This window comes from Podarcis tiliguerta (assembly GCF_965153285.1).
Source record: "Podarcis tiliguerta genome assembly, chromosome: 4".
Lineage (NCBI taxonomy): Eukaryota > Metazoa > Chordata > Lepidosauria > Squamata > Lacertidae > Podarcis > Podarcis tiliguerta.
Window position 1 is genome coordinate 35,478,353 of NC_139537.1, and position 14,945 is coordinate 35,493,297.

Below are 14,945 nucleotides of genomic sequence, written 5' to 3' on the forward strand. Positions count from 1 at the left end.
AGGCAAACTGATAGAGGAGGGATGAGACACACTGTCCGTACTCTGTGCCTAGCAAGGAAACCAAGAGGTTTCTCACTCTTCAGTGGCCTGCATAGAAATGCAATAGGCTGCTTGTTCAGGAGCAGAGCTCTGAGTCTCTCCTTTGCCAGCCCTGAACAGCCTAGTTGCTGTTGTGTATTATTACTGTTATTACTACTACTACTATTATTATTATTAGAATTTATGTACCGCCCTATACCTGGAGGTCTCAGGGCAGTTCACATAAAAAGATCACAGTATATAAAATAAAAATAAAAGCAATAAAATAATACCTCCCCCAAAAGAGCCACATTTTAAAAGGGTATGGGATGTTGACCAGGTCAACCAAAGGCCTGGTTAAAAAGGAAGGTTTTTCCTGGTGCCTAAAGGTGTATAATGAAGGCACCAGGCGAACTTCCCTGGGGAGAGCATTCTCCAGATGGGGAGCAACTGCAGAAAGGGCCTGTTCTCGTGTTGCCACCCCCCAGACCTCTCGAGGAGGAGGCACATGAAGAAGAGCCTCAGAAAATGATCTCAGGGTCCAGGCAGGTTCATAGGAAAAGAGGTGGTCCTTGAGGTATTGCGGTCCTGAGCCATTTAAGGCTTTATAGGTCAAAACCAGCACTTTGAATTGGGCCCGAAAACTAATTGGTAGCCAGTGCAGTCGGACCAAGATCGGTGTAATATGCTCAGTCCATCTTGCTCCGGTGAGCAACCTGGCCACTGAATTCTGCACTAGCTGAAGTTTCTGAACTGTCTTCAGAGGTAGCCTTATGTAGAACGCATTGCAGTAATCTAACCTTGAGGTTACAAAGCATAGACAACAGTAGTTACGCCATCCCTGTCCAGATAGGGGTGTAGCTGTGCCACCAGCTGAAGCTGATGGAAGGCAGTCTGAGCTACTGAGACCACCTGAGCCTTGAGCGACAGCAAAGGATCCAGGAGTACCCCCAAGCCAAGACTGCTTCTTCAGAGGAAGTGTAACCCCATCAAAAGCAGGCAGTCTCCCACCCATCTGATTTAGGGAACCACCCACTAAAAGTGCCTTAGTCTGAGTTTCAGTTTGTTGGCTCCCATCCAGTCCATTACTGAGGCAAGACACTGGTGTAAAGGCAAGTAAGTCCTGTGGTCTTCTTTACAAGGCTCAGTTAGGGAGACACAGATTATTTTGCACATGAAAAAATGTATTTAAGTAAGGATGACCTCTGTGTAGACAGAATGTTATACAGAAACCCTGAGATAAACCAGCTATTGTAGAGAGGTACAAATGTGTGTGAAATTGGCCCTCACTGACCTTTCTCACCAAAGCCTGAAGCAGGAAGGATGATAGAATGAATGTAGAAAAAGTGACCTTAGTCACAAGATAAAAGTTTAGATTTAGGCATGGGAACTATCTCACAACTGATTGTTGTGAGCTTATCTTGGACCGTTGTCCTTCTGAAGAGTAGGATAAAAATACATTTAATAAAATGAAAACTAAAAGGGAAGGGATTATACCCCTCTGCAGAATTTTAACATCCATTTTAAAAAGGTGTTAATAGTCAAATGGCAGTTAAATACTAGAAAGTTTTTTTTCCATTTCTTAACAATTAGTTAAAACCACAATTCTTTTATTGAAATGTGTTTATTTAAGCAGTTGGATAGCAAATTTGCTGATAGTGAATAAAGAATTGTTGTACTAAATTGCTGTCCTTGAAGTTGCCGGATTACTTTGATGATAACAGTTCTTTTGGAACTTGCTTGTGATATCTCAGATCTGTAAACTTGAGATCTGTGCAGTTCAGACAAAACAATCCCAAGTCTGGGAATGAGCTCAGTCTTCACACTCTCCCTCCACCTTCATCTTTCTTTCTTTCTCTCTCTCTCTCTCTCTCTCTCTCTCTTTCTCTTTCTCTTTCTCTTTCTCTTTCTCTTTCTCTCTTTCTCTCTCACCCCCCCCCCCCCAGCTTAGTTTGGTTTGATATTCTGATTTGCTGGTAGCCCTTAAACTATAGTTTCCTACAATGGTCATATCATACGAAACTTTTTTAAGGATCTAGGATCCGAATAGTGTATTTTGTCTGAAATCCTACATACACGTACCTTGAGTAGGTCCTGTTGAACTCAATAGGAATTGCTTCTGTGTAGACATGGATAAGTCTGCACTGTAAATTATTTATTTACTGATAATTGCAGGGATATTATTATTCATAATTTAGTGAAATGCCTAAATATATTGCATCCAGTCTGTGTTGGATATATGAGCTAGGCACCAAATGGCGCCTTAAAATCTAGGTTATAGTCACTGCAACAAAATGTCTAATCGCAAGGGGGTTTGGACTAGATAACCCTTGGGGTCCCTTCCAATGCTGCACTTATACAATTCTATGTTCTTAACTACGGTGCTTGACTGTAGCTTACAACAACAATTCACTTGTCCCAGTATGCAAGAAGGAGAAGCACACACAGGGGGAATGGAAATGGTATTAACCATTATCTGTGGCAGTGGTTTTTAAACTATGGTTGCCATCCTAGCACCCAGAAATCTCCACGCATTTGGACCTGTATCAGTAGCAAAACGTGCCTGGCATCTGGTGAATTTTGAATGCTACATCGAGTATATAAAGATGCATTATTGTTCTGACTTTAAAAAAAAATCCTCCTTGCAGCGTATCGGGTCTCAAAACGTTTTTTAAAAACACCTTAAGCCCAATTGATGGTGATGTTTGTTCAAATGTAAGGTCTGTGGAGCTCAGTGAGGTATACTGAGTTTATCCCTCACTGTTGCTGACTTGCACACATTTATTTGGAAATACGCTCCACTGAAAATCAGTTGAACTGAACGTGTTTTTGATGTAGACAGGATTTGCTGTCCGTCATTATAGAAAAAGTTTGTGAAAATCGGAACACTAGATGGCAGGCTGCAACTTAAGTTAATAATTTAGGTGTTCTAAGTTGGAACACTGTTGAATTACTATAAAATGTAAAGTGGATTGATGCATGACTAGAAATAGGTGCAGTACTGGCTTGTGTGTTTATGAACTGGGAGGGAAGCACTATATTTCCCCCTCCTCCTCCCTGTTTACATAAAGTTTTAAATAAGATTTTATAAAATTATTTCTGAAAGATTCCTTTCCAACATAACAAAGGAAAAAAAAATTACAGTTGGGTATCCACTGAAGGTTTGAACCCTTGGAGGAAGAAGATTAAATTGGGAATCCTGGAAAAGGCTGCTTCTTGGCTTGTTTCAGCCTCACATGGGCATAGAGTGACACTTCTGTCCTTATGCGTCATCTCATTAGGCCCACTTGATTCTTAGATGGGGAGAAATAAATCAGCTTAAATTCAAATTGTTCAGTTTCACTGGGGAGCGGTGCTTGTTTTCCCAGATCTAAAAGAAATTGAAGGTCAAAGAGCTGAAAATGCTTTCACTAGTTGAGAGAATCAGAGTTTCCGGAACTCGTCTGTCAGCTGTAGTGGGGAATGATGCTGTTCTAATGTCAGGTGTCACTCTTCTTAATTAGAAAGAACCTAGCAGGAGGTAGAGAGTGATACCTAGGCAGGTCACTGAGGATGGTATTAGGGGCTTAATTTACCCTCTGAAACTAGTTAAAGGACTTCCTTTGACATCAATAAATGAGATTCTGAAATCCAAAATTAAGTTATGCAGAACATGGATATAAAGCTTTTGACAGTTTTAAAATAAAGCTCACTACCATTACTTTGAAAAACACAAGTGGCAATATTCTAACTAAAATAAAATGTTTACTTTCTTTGAAGACTACCAATTTGTAGATTAATAGTAACTCAAAATGGTTCTTAACATTTCCAAGGCTATTTGTTTTAAAGCTTTGCTTCTCTTCCCCCTCCCATTACCCTAAGAACAGACTTATTAATAAAATATGATAATAGCAATTGATCTTTCCAGCTGTGTCTCTGGACCATAAAAAGGAGACTGGTTTATTGTATGTTACTTCAGAATATCAAAAGAAGCATTACAGCTGATTCTTAATGTGTGAAACCAACTTCTTTAGCAAAATTAGGCTTCTGGAAGGAAACTTCTGATTGGAAACAATGCTTTGTGGTCTTGGTTTTTGACATAGCACTTTGCAAGTCAAATTATTATTAAGTTGTTGTGACGCATTAAGTTATATTATCAAAAACTCCAGAATAAGGCTTTGAAAGTGATACTGGTAGTTTAATTGTTATGGTTCTTTCCTATAAAATTGTGCCTTTATTTCATCAAGTACTGTACAAATAAAATCTTACACTAAAACTATGCTTTTATAAATACTTCAAAACTATTGAATAACGCACTCAAAGCAAATAATGCACAAAATAAAATTATTAAATGGTTCAGCAGTAAAACTGCTAGCCTTTCTTTCTTTCTTTCTTTCTTTCTTTCTTTCTTTCTTTCCCACCCATCTGGCTGGGTTTCCCCTCTGGGCGGCTTCCAACAAAATATTAAAATACAATAGTCTATTAAACATTAAAAGCTTCCCTAAACAGTACATTTGCAAAGCTAAGCAGGGTCTGGTATGGTTTCATATTGGATGGGGGATCAGGTGTTGAGCTTCCTCCATTGCAGTGTGTTGGGCCAGATGACCCTTGTGATCCCTTCTAACTCTACAATTTGGTGATTCTATGAAATGCAGTTGGTACACGTATTGTAGATTGGTTTAAATGTGCTCTCTTGGTTGCTTGTAGATACGGTCCCTGAAACATTCATGTGTGGTTTTTAAAAAGAGCTGCACTCCTTCTTTTTTTCTGTAAAAGTTGGAAAGCGTTCTAGAACATTGAATCGGCAATATTCTAGATCACAATGTGCAGGTTAGTGAGGGTTCCTGTATGTTTACCTGATTAGATTCCTCCAGACAGCAACAGATCAAGGCCTGCTGGTCCTGCCTTCATTAGTACGCTACTCATAGCAGATAAATGTAAGTTACTAAACCAATTGGAATATGGTACTTCTTTACACTTCATTTCATTAACATTTCTAGAAGTAATTGCTTATTTCCTGTGGGTTGTGAACTAGCTATGTGCTGTTTTATGAACAGGGCAGGGAATGGGGAATCATAACTGCTATAGCTCACTGTTTCTCCGCTGGAATAATTGAAATAGAAAATGTAACTCGGTGTCAGTCGCTAGCACTAAATTTACAGCAGGGATGGGGAACCTGTGGCCCTTCAGATATTGCTGCACTACATCTCCCGTAATTCCTGTCTGGCTGGAGTTGGTTGGATTTGGAGTCCAACAAATCTGGAGAACCATAGTTACTTCATCTCTGATTTCTACAAGTATGCTGTTTTATGCTTTATACTAAAGCTATCACAGCTGTCCCTCGGGAATATTTATAGGAAGCCACCTAGATGCTGCTCCCCATTATTCCTTGCAATGCTGAAAAATGGATGCCTCAACTTTTAGATTGCACACTGCTATTGAAGGTAGAATATTCTTGGGCTGGCCCTGCTGTTGTACTGAAATGCTATATGATGAATTAGCATTGTTTCTTTGTTGTTGAAGACCAGTTACTTTTTTCCTGTAGGATTCTCAGAATAGGATCATGTTTAACCCTGTATACACATATTTTTAATGGTCAGTTAAATGTCTTGGAAAGGCATGGTGAGCCATATGTAAACCTTTATTCTTAATCTAGGACTTCCTTGTGAAGAAATGTTAAACATCCTTTTCAGAATGTTACAAGCCTCAAAAACTTAATGTCATACATTGTTTTATATTCTTCTGTTTGGAAAGATTGCTGTTACTGCCTCCGTAATCAACTCCATCGTTTGCAGTCATTGCATTCCTCAAGAGAAAAACATGAATATGTGAACAGGGTCAGTTTCTAAATGAGCGCTTTCTTTTGGTAACAGCCACTGTTCAGTTGTTAAGCTGAGCTGAGGATATCTGCTGCTGCAAAACCTATGGCAGATTAGTACATTTGATGCAGCTATTCACAATGGGTAATATCGTTATTATTATTCAGGAATAGTAAGAATAATATTACCAGTTGTAGATAGTTGCATCAACTTTGTTAGCATCTGCCATTACAACATCACTGTATTTGAACGTAATCTATCCCGGAAGACCGTTTGACAGCCAAGGTGCAATGGGTGGTCAGCAATTTCAATGGAGAAACGTGCCTTGGAAGCCATTGGACTTCCGAGATGTGTTCGAAAACAGAAGCATTCACTTCCAAGTTTTTGGCATTCGGGTTCCAAATCGTTTGGCTTCCAAGATGCTCGAAAACCGAGGTTCCACTGTAGTACTGATTTGTTGTCTCCTCAATCATGAATGGCTTTTGCAAGGTCCATAGCTTATTGGTAGACCACATGCTTAGCATGCAGAAGGTCCTATGTTTTTGCCATCTCCAGTTAATATTGGTGAGGGACATCTGCTTAAACACTGGAAAAGCCATGCCAATTAGAGTAAATAACATTGGGCTATAACAGACCATGAAAAGAATTTGGGCTCTTCACGTATTCCCTTAGATTGCTCAAAAAACCTTGAAGGGGATTTTGACCATTTGAAGGAGACTTGAGAAACGAAGTTGTATATTTATTCAGCAGCTTCCTCCTCTGCCATTGCCCAGCCTTCAGCAGAAACAACCCTGCCAAACCCTTGAAAAGAGGAAGGAGGTACCAGTGGTGGCACAGGGTTGCAAAGAGATAGGCTTATGTCTGTGAATCTTACCCACTGCGAGATGCCCCTTCTGTATTGCTAGCTGTCCCCGTACTAGGAAAGGCAAACCAAATGACCAGAGAGGATACCTGTCTGGCTTAGATGAATATGACCATTTCTTACTGGTATTGTGGAGTTTGTAGATTTCTATGTTTTTGCAGTAAATGACTCATGGACATGCCTAAGAGCATCTTTTTCATCTTAGAATCAGGCAGCTGCCTGCTTTGGATCTGGTTTTCAGTGGTAAGGGGAGAACAAGTGGCAGGGATGGTGGATAAACTCCATTTCAAGTCAGCATTAGTCTTGAAGGGTCCTAGAGTCAACTTGAATTGAGTATGCTTTTATGAGTAGGGAGAGCCTGTGTTTCAAGACCCATTTACTCAAATTTCATCAGCATCACTAATGAAAAAGATACTCTAGCCATTTCTGTTCATTGTTTCTTGAGAGTTTACAAGTGCATAGGGCCTTGTGCAACCACCATGATCATCATGTATCTCCCAGCGGCTCCACCGCAGTACAGAAGGATGGGTGGATACTCATGCAATTCCAACAAGAGCTATAAATTGAGGACTGGGTTGTAAATTTCCTAATTGCATACGCCAACCTTGCAAATAAATCTGCCGAAGTTAATAGCTTACAATAATGTTTATTAGGAGATTTTATTAGCCCACAAAAAATCTCAGAGTCTACAAATGTTTCCTTCACTGGTAGCATGCAGGTGATTCTTATCATAAGTTACAAGGTAAATGCCTACTTAAAATGCCTACTTATGCCACTTTAAAAGTAGTCAGATTCTAAACAGTCTGTCAGAATCACTTCATGTATTACATTTTTAGCATAATATCTAAGTTCTCTCTCTCTCTCTCTCTCTCTCTCTCTCTCTCTCTCTCTGTGTGTGTGTGTGTGTGTGTGTGTGTGGAGGGGGGTGTTCAGGGGAAGGACTAGACCATGTGAAAAATGAACATAATATTTTAGCTGCAGTTCATTCATTTTCAGTTTTGTATTCTTGTTATAAAAAAGCGCGCCTAGACATTCCGTTGTTGCGCCCTTAACCTAGGTTTAAGGTGTCATTTAGCTCCTAGCTTTCATGTCTCAGTTTCTAACACTGGCCTTGATGCTTCACCGAGTACCCAGGTGGACAGAACTGGGTGAGAATCAACTCTACTCTGCTCACCCACCCAGGTCACAGTGACACAGACCAGACCAGCCTCCTCATCCACAATCAGATCATGGATGAGGGAGGTCTTATTCAGAGTAAACCTGACATTCAGCACCAGCAGCCGCAGACCCAAGGGCTGGCTGATAGGACCAGCACAATTCCCCAGGTGGGATGAGGGGGCTGGCATATGGCACAATCACTAAGTCCCTGTGCTATGTGCCCCATACCTGGCCTGCTCCCCCCACCCTGAACTATTGCAATTGGGGCCCTCCCTGCTCTACCCAGCTCCTCTGCTCCCAGCCTCTGCTCCACATTAGCAAAAGCTTCTTCTTCCACATAATAACATAAAACCTCATGCAAAAAAGGGGGGGGGTGCTTTTGGGCGGTCATGTGGGTGGATATCAAATGCTACTTGTTTTCAGAGATTTTGTGCTAGGCCTTTATTTTCATCACTTGTTATTATGTTGTCATTTGTGGTTAACGGAGAAATTCACTCTGAGAATTTAATAGCATATTATTCTAAGTTGTTTATTAATATTAAGAGTCTGCTGTTTTTGTGGAAGTGTCTGCTGGATATTAATTTTCTGGCTGGCGAAAGTCTTCAAAAGACTGATCTTGTTTTAGTTCCCTTCATTTGGTTTACATTCTGTAAAGGTAAATGGATTTTTATTTTGCACATTTCTACCCAGCCAATTCAACCAACCAGAAAATCTCAAAGGTTAATTAAAATCAAAGCAGCACCATAAAAATCATACAGTGAGGACTGTAATAGCAGTGGCAATCTGATCTTCTTTGCCAAACCACAGTCCTGAAGACTGACAACACAGAACCTTTTTCACCAGTTGTTTTTTTTTAAATTAAATCCCAGTTCTTCATGTGAAAGAAAGGAAGGTTCCTTCTCAAATAACACCTTACATTTCCAATGTTCAGATAAGAAGTATCAGCAGACTTGGGGGAATTCCAATATTTGGGGGAATTCCACATGCGGACACAAGCTGATAAGGACTCACAAGCCCAGTACAGAACGCAGACAGACTGTTTTAGGGGAAGGGGGTTAGAAAGGGAAACTGGGTAAGTTGGGAAATGGAATGGAGTATACTAAAGAAGGGCTAACCAAACAGGAGCACTTCGACAGTGCAACACTTTGTTGCAGATTCCACTTGTTCTCTCACATTCAAACCAGCCTCATTGGGTGCTTCTGATTCAATGTTAACTAAAGATTGGGATTGTATGGTATATTAATCCTGGCATACTTTGAGAGCTAGATTATGACAATAATGGCCACTAGGTGGCACCTAATAGTCATGCAATGAGATGGGTGGGTTCTCCCCCCCCCCCCCCCATTCCTGTTACTAGTGTACACAAAGGAGTTTTGTGTGACAGGACACTATTTTTAAAATTCAGCATCACGTGCTTTTCAATGCTTTTTTTTTATTTCTGCAGCCAATTTACAGCTTTCTAAAATGGCTACAAAAAGAAAAGAAGTTTCACGTAGGGTTTTTGGGTTTTTTTTGCAATCATTTGTACGGTCAAATAAATAATGAGTGTTAATATGTCATGTTCAGGTTTTCTGCACATAACAAATAACAGATAACAAAATTACAAACACACTGGGTCAACCGGAGTTAGCATCTGCTTCAGCCATCTCTTTTACCTCTCCACATAAAATATTTGTTGGCATCTGTCTGTCTCAAGAGACAATGGAAGAGTGTGTCTTTGGGGATAAAGTCAAGTCATTGGAGAGTTACAGCGCCTGCTGTGGCTGTAGAGACTGATACAGGACAGACCTGTTTTAGTGCAGGTGGGGCAGATGAAGATGTCCGGTTTTGCTACTACAGGTGCACCATGGCGTTTCTTCTTCCTCTGCGCTCCTCCTAGCGGTTATTCCTCCTCTGATCACTGCTGTGGATAAACAACCTGACCGCCTGTCTTCAGGCACTGCCATCATCTGCATGGGATTCCCACATGGCAGGGTTAATGTTGTCAACCTTCATGCCACGTTTGCAGACATCTGTGTAACGCAGAGTTAGTCTGCCAACGTCCATTCTGTGTACATATCTTGATTATGATAACACCCTATCTTTCAAGTTTGCTATCCTAACGGCTGAGGTGGTATATGCGACACATATCTGATGTGCTTCGTGCACTTATGAGACTCCCAACTGTCCCAGCCACCATGGTGAACAGCCACGGGCAATAAATTACAATCCAAGAACATCTGGTGCTGGCTGTTGCTTTAGCAGACTGATCTGTTGGTGGTGGGCAGATGGAGCTGCCTTATGATGCAGGATTGTACCAAATGACTGCTTAGCTGTTCAAACTCTTGTTGTCTTTCATTGTCTTCCGTTGTCTTTTCTTGATGGCTTACTTTTCCAGTGTGTTGTCCCACGATTGGTACAGGAGTCACAAATCTTCACAACACATGCAATCTAATTTCTTAACAGGCCTAGCAATGCAATCCTATACAGAAGTAAGGTTACTATTCTAACCCCACTTACATGGCGGCAAGGCCTTTTGAAATCATTGGGGCTTACTTCTGAGTAGGCATAGCTAAGATTGCATTGTAAGGATTTAGTTAGTCCAATTTAGAGTGGATCCATGGAAATTAATAAACATGACTAATTTACCTCCATTAATTTCAGTAGGCCTACTCTGAGATGCAATCCTGAGTTCAGTGGCATTTAATCCCTGGGACGATTGTAGCCTAAGGCATGCTTTCTGTGTTCTATTACCTTTTCCATCTTTACAGTATTCATGTAATAACCTGCTAATGTGGTGTAGTGGTTAAGAGCTATAGATTCGTAATCTGGGGAACCGGGTTCGCGTCTCCGCTCCTCCATGTGCAGCTGCTGGCTGACCTTGGGCCAGTCACACTTCTTTGAAGTCTCTCAGCCCCACTCACCTCACAGAGTGTTTGTTGTGGGGGAGGAAGGGAAAGGAGAATGTTAGCCGCTTTGAGACTCCTTCGGGTAGTGATAAAGCAGGATATCAAATCCGAACTCTTCTTCTTCTTCTAATGTACTGAATAGGCTCTGCCTCTATTTGAAAATGCCACCAAACAAGGAAGCAATTTCTTTCTCTTAAACAAGATACAATGTGTTACAATTAAAAGCACATAACAAATTGATTGTAAACAAACCTAGTATTCTTAAGTTTAGTAATCATTAGATTCTGCTTAGGCAGAAAAGGGGAAGATATTACAGAGTTTCTTGTGGATTTCATTCCTTTCTGCCTTTGATCAGGTCTGGCAGTTTTTCCTTGTCTCTATCAGCTGGCTTTCCAAAGAAACAAACAGCTTGACAACAGAAGTGTGTACATCATAGATCTAGGAAGGAATACCTGCCATAAACATTTCATGGCCAACCTAATGTAGCCAAGAGTTCTCTTGAACTTTAAGATGTGATTAGGTTTTTGAATATAATATTATTGATGGTTGCTGCATGTGGACCTAGCAGCTGTCTGGAATGGAATTGATGTAGAAGCCCCATTATTATGTTCCAAAGTTAGTTGGTGAGATGAAAATTAAGTGCACATTTCCAGGTTGTTAATTAACTATTTCCCTACTACTTGGTCAGAAGCAACACTTCAAGAAGCAAGTTGACTTGACTGGATTCTCCTTGAAATGTTGGGTCCTTTAAGAAAGATCTGCTGCAGTACCTAATGAACAAATCACCCTCCTTGACTTTCCGCTGCTAACAGCCATGAGAGCAACAACACTATACATTGAAATGAGAAACAAGACTCAGGGAAAAAAATCAAGGGAGACTTTTACTCAGCGGTTAGTTACTTCTGACAGCACAATTTATCATAAATCTCAGCTAGCAAACTGTATTCCATTTGCTCACAGCATGTTCCCCATTAGACCACTAATTCTATGAAAGTTAGAAATGCTCATTACTAGCTCTCTGCTGTGAAATGGTACAGAATTGATTCACTGTCTGGCCAGTAATTAGTACCAAGTAAATGAGCTTTTCTCTCTCTGCATTTCATAGGCTGAAATTTTGTAAACGAGTTTTCCAGGAGTTAAGAACCCAATTACATTCTGTAACTGTCTTCTGAAGTTTAAATATGTTTCTTTTCACTAAGCCAAACCATAGAGAAAGCTCTGCATTGGCTCGGTAATGCAAAAAGAGGTACAAGTCTTGGGGCTTTGCATTTCAGCTTTGTCACATTTCCCCCATAGTCCTTATCCCCTAGTCATAAGAAAGTTTGGTATATGTAACTACATTTGTTCACATTTGTCCCTTGTTAGTCCGCTTGCCTTACTCCTCTCTGTGGTGGCACTTTAAACAGAGATACCAGCAATTCAAAGCGCTCCTCAGGAAAATGCATGGCTCTTACAGCATTAGTGGGCATTGGTAGCAAAAGCACAGCAACCTGCAACATGCTTCAGCAAGCGTCCTTCCATTTTAAATACCTTTCAATGCTCTGCCAGACCATTGCTCTGGAATAGCATTGCAGGAAATTTTAAAATGGCTGCTGGGCCAAAAAATGAAAACGGGAGATTCAGGGAAGGCAGGACCAATCCTGAGAGTCAGATCCTTGGCAGCTGCCCTAAAGATGTAGAAAGCAAGTCACTTGGACTATAATATTTTAGGGAAGCATGGGAATGTTCGTCTAAAAATGTGACTAACGACCAATCTCCTTTGCATTGAGAGCTGCCATTTGTAATTTGGTGGTGCAACTCTCTAAACAGGGTAAGTGTGTGGTTCATATTGTTAGGGCTCTCAGACTCTCCAAGTCTATTTTCCAGGGACGTCCCTGATTTAGAGAAGCCATCCCGGTTTCTAATTTGATCTTGGAATGTCTTGGTTTTCCTTAGGATGTCCCTATTTTCATTGGAGAAATGTTGTAGGATCGGGATTTTCATTGGAGAAATGTTGGAGGGTATGGGCTCCACCTCTTGCTGTTAATGGTAATACTAAACTTTTTTTATGGAATTCTTTTGCGCCTGTGAAAATAGAGAATGATGAAACCCACACTTGATTCTTTTTCATACAGTTATTGTGCTATGTATGATCTGTATATTTTAACATAATAGGTGAAATATCACCCTGGAAGTATCTCTTTCAATGAATCTGGAAAATTGGCCCTGACACAAATCCTCTGGTGGCGATACGCAGTGTTTATATAATATCTGCCCCCTTTTATTGATATCAGCAAATGTAACAGGAGGATGAAACAACAAAAAATGAAAACTAATTTGACAGAATTTTAATTGCACACTTCTGAAATAAGTAATGCAATAGTCTTGAAAATTTAATAAACAGTGTGCAGTTTATTTTGAAGAATGCTATCCATACTTTTGTTTGCTGGAACAGATTTCTTTCCACCTTGTATATATTACTTATTGTGTATGCCCTTGACAGTTTCTTGATCTTTAATAAGATTCTTGGAGAATGTGTTGCTTCTAATTTCCTCTTAGTGAACATATCAAAATGGTTTATATATCTGATCAGGTCTATTTCAGGCTGCATATTTTGGACTAACTGCAGGAATTCTGCCATGGCTAAAGCTGTGGATGTTTTATCTTCATTTGAGTTTATTAGAGTAATTTATACTTTCTTTCCCATATGCATGACTTTAATATTTTTAATACTAAATTGACAGATTACCTGGGCCTGACGCCATCACACATTCTTAGCAAAATGCCTCTGACTAGCATGTGTGCTCGCAGACCAGTTCTCTATACAGAAAAGCATAGTAGTGCTGCTACATAGGATTCAGGATTTAGAAGACATCTGAAGGCAGCCTTATTTAGGGAAGTTTTTAATGTTTGATGTTTTATTGTGTTTCTAATATTCTGTTGGGACCTGCCCAGAGTAGCTGGGGAAACCGTGCCAGATGGGCGGGGTAATGTTGTTGTTGTTGTTGCCGCTGCTAATATTAATTCCATTTTAGTGCATCTTCCAGAGGGACAGGGGCAAGATTTGGGGCAATGAGCAATGTTTGGAGCAATGTTACATGATGCCTAACAGCACAATCCAAACCCAAGATCTGCCTGGATGAGTGTTTGGGTTTCGGTGGATCTTGGGCTTTCCTGGATGAGTTGGGGCAATCCCAGAGTAAGTCCCTCCCCACTGCTGATAACACTAGTTTAAGTCCCTCACCCTGACTCAGCTGGCGATCAGACAGCAGGAACTTACAGCAGTGTAGGTCCCCCAAAAAGAGTATTCTGGGAGAGTGGCCAGGGCAGGAGACACAAGGAGACACATCTATACTTATTCCAAACTCTGTTCAGCTCAGTCATGTGACATTGGGTCCATACTCCCCTCCCAGAGGCTCCTGAGCAGAGTTTGGAATAGGGGTAAATTAAGGTAAAGGTACCCCTGCCCATACGGGCCAGTCTTGACAGACTCTAGGGTTGTGCGCCCATCTCACTCAAAGAGGCCAGGAGCCAGCGCTGTCCGCAGACACTTCCGGGTCACGTGGCCAGCGTGACATCGCTGCTCTGGCGAGCCAGAGCTGCACACGGAAACGCCGTTTACCTTCCCGCTAGTAAGCGGTCCCTATTTATCTACTTGCACCCGAGAGTGCTTTCGAACTGCTAGGTTGGCAGGCGCTGGGACCGAACAACGGGAGCGCACCCCGCCGCGGGGATTCGAACCGCCGACCTTGCGATCGGCAAGCCCTAGGTGCTGAGGCTTTAACCCACAGCGCCACCCGCGTCCCTAGGGGTAAATTATGCTGATCTAAATTACACTGGCTTCCTATAGACAGTATTTCTTTTGACAAGAGCATGGGGGGGGGGCCTGATATCCCCCCTCCAGAGCACCTGTATAATTGATTGAAACCAGAATCCAACCAGAATCTTGAGGTCTTGGAAGGGGGTGAATGAAGTCGGCTGGGAAAGAAGTGGGTTGAGATGGGTTTAGCGTCTGCACATTTTGCTCCTGAAATATCCCGGGGAGTTTCACAAACACCCACAGGTGTGGCAATTATTTGCAGCAGGGATGTTCCCAAATGCTAGCTGGGCCTAGTAGTGTTAGTACTGCAAGCATTTTACTTTCATTTGAGCTGCCTTATTAAAACACACTGGGTCGTTGAACTACAAGGGCAACACAAATCACAACTTTAACTAATAAACAAAATAAACTCCAGGAAATGC

At 41.2% G+C, this 14,945-nt stretch overlaps 1 protein-coding gene across 15 annotated transcripts in view; it reads left to right on the top strand.

Moving 5' to 3' along the window:
- BBX (BBX high mobility group box domain containing) overlaps positions 1-14,945 on the top strand; it is a 118,658-nt gene that overhangs the window by 53,118 nt on the left and 50,595 nt on the right. Inside the window, exon 1 of one of the 15 annotated variants that reach the window (XM_083438344.1) lies at positions 4,810-4,934. The exons of the other annotated variants lie outside the window; for them this stretch is intronic. The gene's annotated coding sequence lies outside the window, so the exon portion shown is untranslated. Of the gene's footprint in view, positions 1-4,809; positions 4,935-14,945 lie in introns of those variants that run through there. 15 annotated transcript variants of the gene reach the window in all.